This window comes from Stenella coeruleoalba, assembly GCF_951394435.1.
Source record: "Stenella coeruleoalba genome assembly, chromosome: 5".
In the NCBI taxonomy this organism is placed as follows: domain Eukaryota; kingdom Metazoa; phylum Chordata; class Mammalia; order Artiodactyla; family Delphinidae; genus Stenella; species Stenella coeruleoalba.
The window spans coordinates 108546651-108555361 of record NC_137150.1 but is presented as its reverse complement, the minus strand read 5'-3'; the positions used below and the strand labels follow the sequence as shown (position 1 = coordinate 108555361).

General features: G+C 33.3%; 1 pseudogene across 1 annotated transcript; it reads right to left on the bottom strand.

Annotated features, from left to right (window-relative positions):
• Nucleotides 1-4493: 4493 nt before the first annotated feature.
• LOC307186395 (small ribosomal subunit protein eS6-like) lies at nt 4494-5675 on the bottom strand (annotated as a pseudogene). Its single transcript has one exon. The product of its transcript is annotated as a small ribosomal subunit protein eS6-like (transcript).
• Nucleotides 5676-8711: the final 3036 nt, after the last annotated feature.

Here is an 8711-nt window from a genome sequence, read left to right as displayed (position 1 = left end):
ATTATTTCTAGAAAAGATAGAAGAACAGGAAAGTTTATCTTCTGTGAGGCTGGAGAAGAAAATATTACGTTTCTTCACAGTTAGGGCTTTCTGAGTTAATTTTACTAAAACTAAATTTTATTTACTAAAATAAAAGCCTAAAATTTAAATTATGACTAATTAGCCAGTGAGATAAATATCCCTGGAGTTTTATGTTTACATTTCAAGAGTAAATAAATCACCCCTTCTGTGGGTATACGCCCAGATAAAAAATCTGCAGATACTAGTATCATCTTTCCCCTGAAAAATTTTACTTTCCAAAAGACTAGGGTAAGAACATAAGATCTTTCCCATTATATTTCTGAGGAGACTCGGAGTGGGAAGGGAGACTCTTTCCTATATAAATATCCACATTTACTTTTTTTGGATTTCTCCTTTTCATTAGACTACATTATATATAAAATTACATCTTCTGGTTCTCCTTGTTTTACCCCAGGGTGAAATACTGGGGCAAAGGCAAAGACACACTTGTTATTTGCTATACATAAATAGTATTTACTTTGTCTCTCTCCACGCACCTTGTGTTGGCATTCATGACAATATTAATACATATAGATATTAAAAACTGAACATCCATATTGTGGAAATTTACAGGAAACTGGCAAAACAAATACAGTCCTTCTTAAATAGAGTCATTCAATACTACATAGGAATTCAATAATAGTTTAAGGATCCAGGAAGATAAAAAAATTAAAACCTTTAGTTTTACATAATTTAGATTTCACAGAATGTTATTTCACGGATGCTTCCTCCAGCTTAACCCAGTGTTAACATCTTGCATAACTATAGAACAATGTCTAAACCAGGGAATAGACATTGATGCAAACCATAGACATTATGCAGATTTCATCAGTTATACCTGCACACATTTGTACATATAACTTTGCACATAGTTTTGAGTGTGTGTAGCTCTATGCAATCTTATCACAATTGGGACTTCACTTGATAGAGACTTCACCACCAAAATCAAATTACTATTGTCCCTTGATCTCAAGACTCCAACATGTTACCCTTGTAGCACCATATCCTACCCTTCACAATCTCAAACCCCTAATGACCATTAATCTCTTTTTCATCTTTATAATGATGTTATATATATTCACATATATTACATATATACTCACGAATGTTATATAAGTGCAATCATGCAGTATGTATTGTTTTAGATAAGTTTTTTTTTTCCCCATTCAGCATGATTTGAGACTCACACAATTTGTGTGTATTAATAGTTTGTTACCTTGTATTGCTGATTAGTATCCCATGATATGGATGTACCACAGATTGCTTAACAGTTCAGCATTGAAGGACATTTGGGTAGTTTCCAGTTTCTGGCTATTACTAATAAAACTTTTATGAATATTCATTATCAAATTTTAAAATGAAAATAACTTTTAATTTCTCTAGGATATTTTCTCAAGAATGCAATTGCTGGGACATATTGTAAGTCCATTTTATTTTTTTAAATAATTTGCCAAACTATTTTGCTAAGTGGCTCTACACTTCTACATTTCCACCAACAATGTGTCAGTGATCCAGTTTCTCTGCATCCTCACCAGCATTTGGTGGGATCATTAATTTTATATTTAGCCATTCTGGTAGGTGTGTAGTGATATCTCATGGTATTTTTAATTTGCATTTCTAGATGTTGACTTTTTCTCATTTGTTTATTTGTCATCTTTTTATCCTCTGTAGTAAAATTTCTGTTTATGCACTTTAACCATTTTCTAATTATATTGCTGTTGAGGTTTCGGGGTTCTTTTTGTTTTGCTATTTTTTTTTGGCAAATGTTTTCTTCCAGTCTATAATTTGCCTTTTCATCCTCTTCACACAATCTTTCACAGAGCAAATTTTTTAATTTGATAAGGTCAAATTTATCCATTTTTTTTAATGTATTGTATTTTTGGTGTCAAGTCTAAGAATTCTTTTCCTAGTCCCAGTTCCCAAATATTTTCCATTTTTTTCCTATAAGTTTTATAGTTTTGTGTTGTACATCTAAATTCATGATCCATTTGAGTTAAATTCTGAATATAGGGTAAGGTTTAGTTAAGTTTCATCTGTTTGTCTAGGAATGCCCTATTTATCCAGCATCATTTGTTGAAAAAGCTAACCTTCTTCAATTGAATTGCTTTTGCTCCTTTGTCAAAAATTAAATGGGCATATTTATGTGGATATATTTCTGTGTTCTTAAGCTATTTTTTATGAAGATATCTCTATGGCATTATATCACTCAGAAAAAAAAAAACAGAAATAAAGGCAGATAATCAACTTGCATTTAAGCTAAGAAAAGAGGACAAACCAGCCTCTCAAAGACTATACTTCCTGTTCTAATTCTATTATTTAGAATTGTTCGATAATTGGGAAATATCACATCAGTACAGTATGACTGACTCAATTAGAATTCATTGTTAATCAAGGAAATAACATCCATATGCATGATCTCAATTTCTGTCTACAAGATGATGGTCTTCAAGACCTGCCACATCTCCGTATGGAGCCAAAACATATATTTCCAATTTTTTCTAAATATTCTTCAATTGAATATCCAGAAAACTCAATATCTTTAAGTTTAAATCTGAATTTATGGGGGTTCCCTGATGGTCCAGTGGTTAAAGACTCTGTGCTTCCAATGCAGGTGTTGTGGATTCGATCCCTGGTGGGGAAACTAAGATCCCACATGCTGCGCGGTGTGGCCAAATAAAAATAAAAATTGAAAAAAGTCTGAATTTATGATTTCCTCAAGGTAAGAATGAGACACTTTCTTTTCACTGTTTTCACAATTTTAGTTAATAGCAGTTTTATTTATTCAGGCACCTAAACACATGGTCAAATGTGACTGTATTTTTTTTCCTGATTTTAAAGATCCAGCAGATTACCATATTCTGTCAGCTAAGGATCCCAAATATCACATAAATCATGTATGCTATCTCCATTTTCTAATGCTACTGCATTAATTTGTGTTTTTAATATTTCTTCCTTGGATGTTTATAGTAGTCTTACCTTAGCATTCTAAAACAATGACCATGTCACTATTTCTTAATTCTGATTTCCTCAATGCTTTTGGTCACATTGCCAGAAAGTAAAATCCATAACTAAGATATCTAGCTTCTCTTTCATCATCTGTAAAATGACAGTTAATTTACCAAAGTTTTAATGCCATTCAAAATAAAAAATTAAAAAACATTTGACACAAGCTACTTAGATCAGTGACTGGCATGTAACTGCTTAAGAAATGGTAACTATTTTCATTATCATTAGTAAGTTATACAAAACCCTTGATATTTGAAACCTTGACTACATTTTCAAACTAATATTACTCAAACTTCCATGAGTAGTTTAAACTCACCCTAATGTATCCCAGTAGCCCTGTTAATGACTGAACTCCAACCAATCCTTTGGGATTCTGATCAAACATCATCTGCTTGGTAAACCATTGCCTGTTCTCTCTGGACAGTTAGACATTTTCTCTTCCTTCTCTAAAGTAATATATAATGTGTGAGACATTTTCTCTTCCTTCTCTAAAGTAATATATAATGTGTGTATTAAATTGTTATATATATTTTTCAATATTTTTACAATTTATTTCCTTCCCTAAACTGAGTTTCTAAAGATCTGGTACCTGAGCTATTATTGTACATTTTCTGTGCTTAAATGTCTAGTTAAATTAATGGAAACTTTAGTTATTAAATATATTCAAATAAGAAACATGAGATTAAAATACACATTAAAACACTTGGTTGAAAATTAGAAATAATGACACTTCCAAAATGAGTTAAAATAATATTTTTTCATAATTTTCTAATATTACCCTCACACTTTCTTAATACATTCTCCTTAGACTAACTAGAATAAGAAAAATTGTGGTTTCAATTTCCCTTGTTTATATACTTACATGAATGACTATATCCTAATAAAGCTGTCTTTTATAGCTTTATTTTCTAAAGAAAAATACTCTAAATATAATCTTCAACTTGTTTTTCTTTTCTTTTGTTAAATCATGGATATACCTACAAATCTGTAGCTAGAGTGATCAGTGATCCAACAATATCTTCTTTTTTTAAAAAGAATTGTTTATTTTTTATTAAAGAATAGCTGATTTACAATATTATATTAGTTTCTGGTATACAATAGACTGATGTGATATTTTTATAGATTATACTTCATTTAGAGTTATTACAAAACTGGCTATACTTCATTTAGAGTTATTACAAAACTGGCTATATTTACCTATGCTGTACAATATATCCTACTTGCTTATCTATTTTGTACATAGTAGTTTGTACCTCTTGATCCCATACCCTTACCTTGTCCCTCTCCAGTGATAACCACTAGTTTATTCTCTGTGTCTGTTTCTGTTTTGTTACATACATTCATTTGTTTCACTTTTTAGATTTCATATATAAGTGATAAAGTAGAGAATTGGTCTTTATCTGATATTTCACTAAGCATAATACTCTCTAGGTCCATCCAAGCTTTTGCAAATGAGAGAATCTCATTCTCTTTTATGGCTGAGTAATATTGCATTATATATAGATATAGATATAGACATACACACATACACACACACACACACACACCACATCTTCTTTATCCACTCATCTGTTGATGGACATTTGGATGCTTCCATATCTTGGCCTTTGTAAATAATGCTGTGAACATTGGGGTGCATATATATTTTCAAAACAGTGTTTTCATTTTTTTTCCAGTTATATACCCAGGAGTAGAATTGCTAGATCATATGGTAGTGCTATTTTTATTTTATTTATTTATTTATTGTTTTTTTGATGTCTGATCTTATTATTTGTTACTTTAGAACATCTCATTTTTGACTAGACTCAGACTTAGAAGTAGAAGCTCTCAGAGAGAACAGCCTTGACTCTTGGCAGTCTGTTCCTGGCATTTTTCTTTGGCCTCCTTCATTCCCCTGGCCAAAAGTTTAGTATATTCTGTAGCCTTTTCCTTATTTTTCTTAGTTGCTGTTCCTTCAGAGCAATGTGTCAATGTTTTTGTTGCAGAACACGTGGAGTAACAAGATGCTGAATCCTGGGTACTTTTGTCCTAGGTTTCTTACCTTGTTTGTTTATGAGCTTTCTCACAAGATACTGGCAGACATCGTCTTCTTTAGAGAGATTGAAAAGCTTGCAGATTCTGCTAGCTCTTTTGGGCCCCAGATAACGAGGCACAGTAGTATCAGTGAGTCCAGGAATATCCTTCTCCCCTTTCTTTATGGTGACCCAGTTGAACACTCAGATTGGCATCCACAATGCAACCCTGTACAGATTTGCACTTTCTTTCTTCAGTTCTCCTTGGTCTGTAACAGGAATGCCCATTACTCAGTAGCAGGCGGACTTGGTCGTGGATCAAGACACCCGCTTCCTGGTGAAACCTTGTTTGTCATTCCCACCACTGATTCAAACCACATAACACTTCCATTCTTCAACCAGAACATCAGTAGCCACTTCTGTGGCCATACCTTTCTCATAAAAGGTACGATGTTTTCATTCATTGTCCACTTCAATGAGTTTCTGACAACCAGTGGCTTGGAAAGAGATATTCACCTTTGTCCTGAAGCAGCTAATGGCCTCCAAATCACCGTGAAGAAGAGTGGTAGTACTATTTTCAGTTTGAGGAACCTCCATACTGTTTTCCATAGCGGCTGCACCAATTTACATTCCCACCAACAATGTACAAGAGTTCTCTTTTCTCTACATCCTAGCCAACATTTATTTGTAGATTTTTGATGATAGCCATTCTGATAGGTGTGAGGTGACATTTCACTGTGGTTTACATTTCTCTGATGATTAATGGTGTTAAGCATGTTTTCATGTGCCTGTTGGCCATCTGTATGTCTTCTTTGGAAAAATGTCTATTCAGGGCTTCTGCTTTATACATACATATATATATATATATACAGTTCTATGAGCTGTTTATATATTTTGGATATTAACCCCCTATCAGTAATATCATTTGCAAATATTTTATCCCATTAAGAATGTTGTCTTTTCATTTTGTCAATGATTTCTTTTGCTGTGTAAAAGCTTTTAAGTTTAATTAGGTCCCATTTATTTATTTTTGCTGTTATTTCTTTTGATTTAAAAAAACATTGTTATGATTTATATTAATGAGTGTTCTGCCTATGTTCTCTTTTAGGAGTTTTATGGTTTCAGGTCTTACAGTTAAGTCTTTAATCCATTCTGAGCTTATTTTTGTATATGATGTGAGGAAATGGCCTAATTCGTTTCCATGTATCTGTTCAGTTTTTCCAGTACCACTTATTGAAGAGACTGTCTTTTCTTCATTATGTATTCTTTTCTTTTATTTATTTATTTTTGTCTGCATTAGGTCTTCGTTGCTGTGCACAGGCTTTCTCTAGTTGTGGCTAGTGGGAGCTACTTTTTGTTGCAGTGCACAGGCTTCTCATTATGGTGGCTTCTCTTGCTGCGGAGCATGGGCTCTAGGCACATGGGCTTCAGTAGTTGTAGCATGTGGGCTCAGTAGTTGTGGTGCACAGGCTTAGTTGTTCCGTGGCATGTGGGATCTACCTGGACCAGGGCTCGAACCCATACCCCCTGCATTGGCAGGCAGATTATTAACCACTGTGCCAGGGAAGTCCCTCTCCATTGTATATTCTTGCCTCCTTTTTAGTAAATTAACTGGCCATAGGTGCATGGGTTTATTTCTGGACTCTCTATTCAGTTCCCTCAATCTGAGTCTGTTTTTGTGCCAGTACTATATTGTTTTGATTACTGTAGCTTTGTAGTATTGTCTTAAGTCGGGAAATTTGATACCTCCAGCTTTGTTCTTTTTTTTTCAAGATTGCTTTGGCAATTCTGGGTCTTTTGTGGTTCCATATCAATTTTAAGATTATTTGTTATAGTTCTGTGAAAAATGTCATGGATATTTTGATAAGGATTGTGTTAAATCTGTAGATTGATTTGGGTAGTATACACAGCTTAACAATATTAACGATTTTCTTAATTTACTTATCACCTAAGCACACACACACACACATACAAATTTCACATATATGGCATCATAGAAATATGTAGGAGGTTTCTGAGAAGTTTCTTTACCTTTTATTTTTTTCTTTCCTTTTTCTCCAAAAATATTGTCCTAAACCACACATACACTCAATAATAGACATAAGGTTATGTTTCATATTTATATATCATCATAAACATATAGAAAATTATAAAATATACACATTTGTAACCACATGCTTTCAGAAATGTATTATTGTAGGAATTAAACTTTTTGGCACTCAATCATCATGTAAATACTTTAAAGTCATTTGACATAATTTTAATTGCTTCTTCTGAATGCTTTTATAAAGTATGCAAAATCAATTATGCCAAAATTTGTCTCAATTCACATTGTTGCCTTCTTTTGCCATTACAGTGTTCCAGCACACATGTATATCCATTAATGCTTCTATTTCATTTTTTTTTTTTAAATCACAGGAGCAGGCTTGATGAATACAAGAGAAAATGCATCTCTAAATTTTGATATTGTGGTACAATTTGCATTTGCCTTAACAATGAATAAAAGCACCTTACATATACCTATGAAAGTCTGATGGTGGTGAAACAATTTAGCAACTTTACTAAATTTTAATTTCTCTACTTTGCAAATAGGGCAACCGCTTGGTAGCTAACACCCATTGTTGCTGGTTTGCATTCTTGCCCTAAAGCACCAACTGGACTTTATACTACTCTATTAGCCTTTGCTGGCAGGGTGGAGAGCAGGGAGAGAGAGATAGACAGAAAAACAGAGACAGAGACAGAGAGGGAGGGAATGAGTTTAAGAAACTGGCTTATGCTATTGTGGAGTTCAGCAAGTCCAGAATCTGCAGTGTAGGCTAGCAGGCTGGGGACCTAGGGAAGAGTTGATGCGACAGTCTGAGTTAGAAGAAAGTATGCTGGTAGAATTCTCTTTTCTTCAGAGGAGGTCAGTCTTTTTCTATTAAGTACTTCAACTTATTTGATGAGGTCCATTCACATTATGAAGTATAATCTGCTTTACCCAAAATCTACTGATTTAAATGTTAATCTCATCTAAACACTACTTCACAGAAATATCTGGAATAATATTTGACCAACTATCTGAGTACAGTGAAGAGCCAGGATGACAACTAAGTTTAACCACAACAACTATGTATATGATTTCATCTTCCTACACACAAGGAAACTGAGACCCAGTACTGTCAAAATGCTGTGTTAAATCAAAAACAGACATTTTACATTTAACTAATTTTGTAGCTGAAACCACTAGTTTTCCCCCAGAGTATTTTCTTCCCTTCTTTCTTAGAAATAGAATTCTGGAATTATTTGGATACATGGCCATTTGGAATAAACAGTGTATTTCCAAGACTTACTTGGAAATAGTTGTAGTCGTGTGACTAAGATCTAGCCAATGGAATGGAAGAATATTTATCAGCTGTCTTTTCCAAGAAGTATCTTTAATAGGAATGGGTGTGTTCTTCAGTTTTCTTTTATCACAATTGAATCTGGAGTAAATTAACATGCTAAGTATGGCAGACCAGGTAGATACTAGTAAACTGGCTTCCTTTATAAAAGCTTTAGACTGCTGTCACATTCAATTTGCTTGAGGAAGAAAGATGTTTCTATGTTGATTAAGTCACTATTATATTAGGCTTTTTATTACTAACAGGTAAA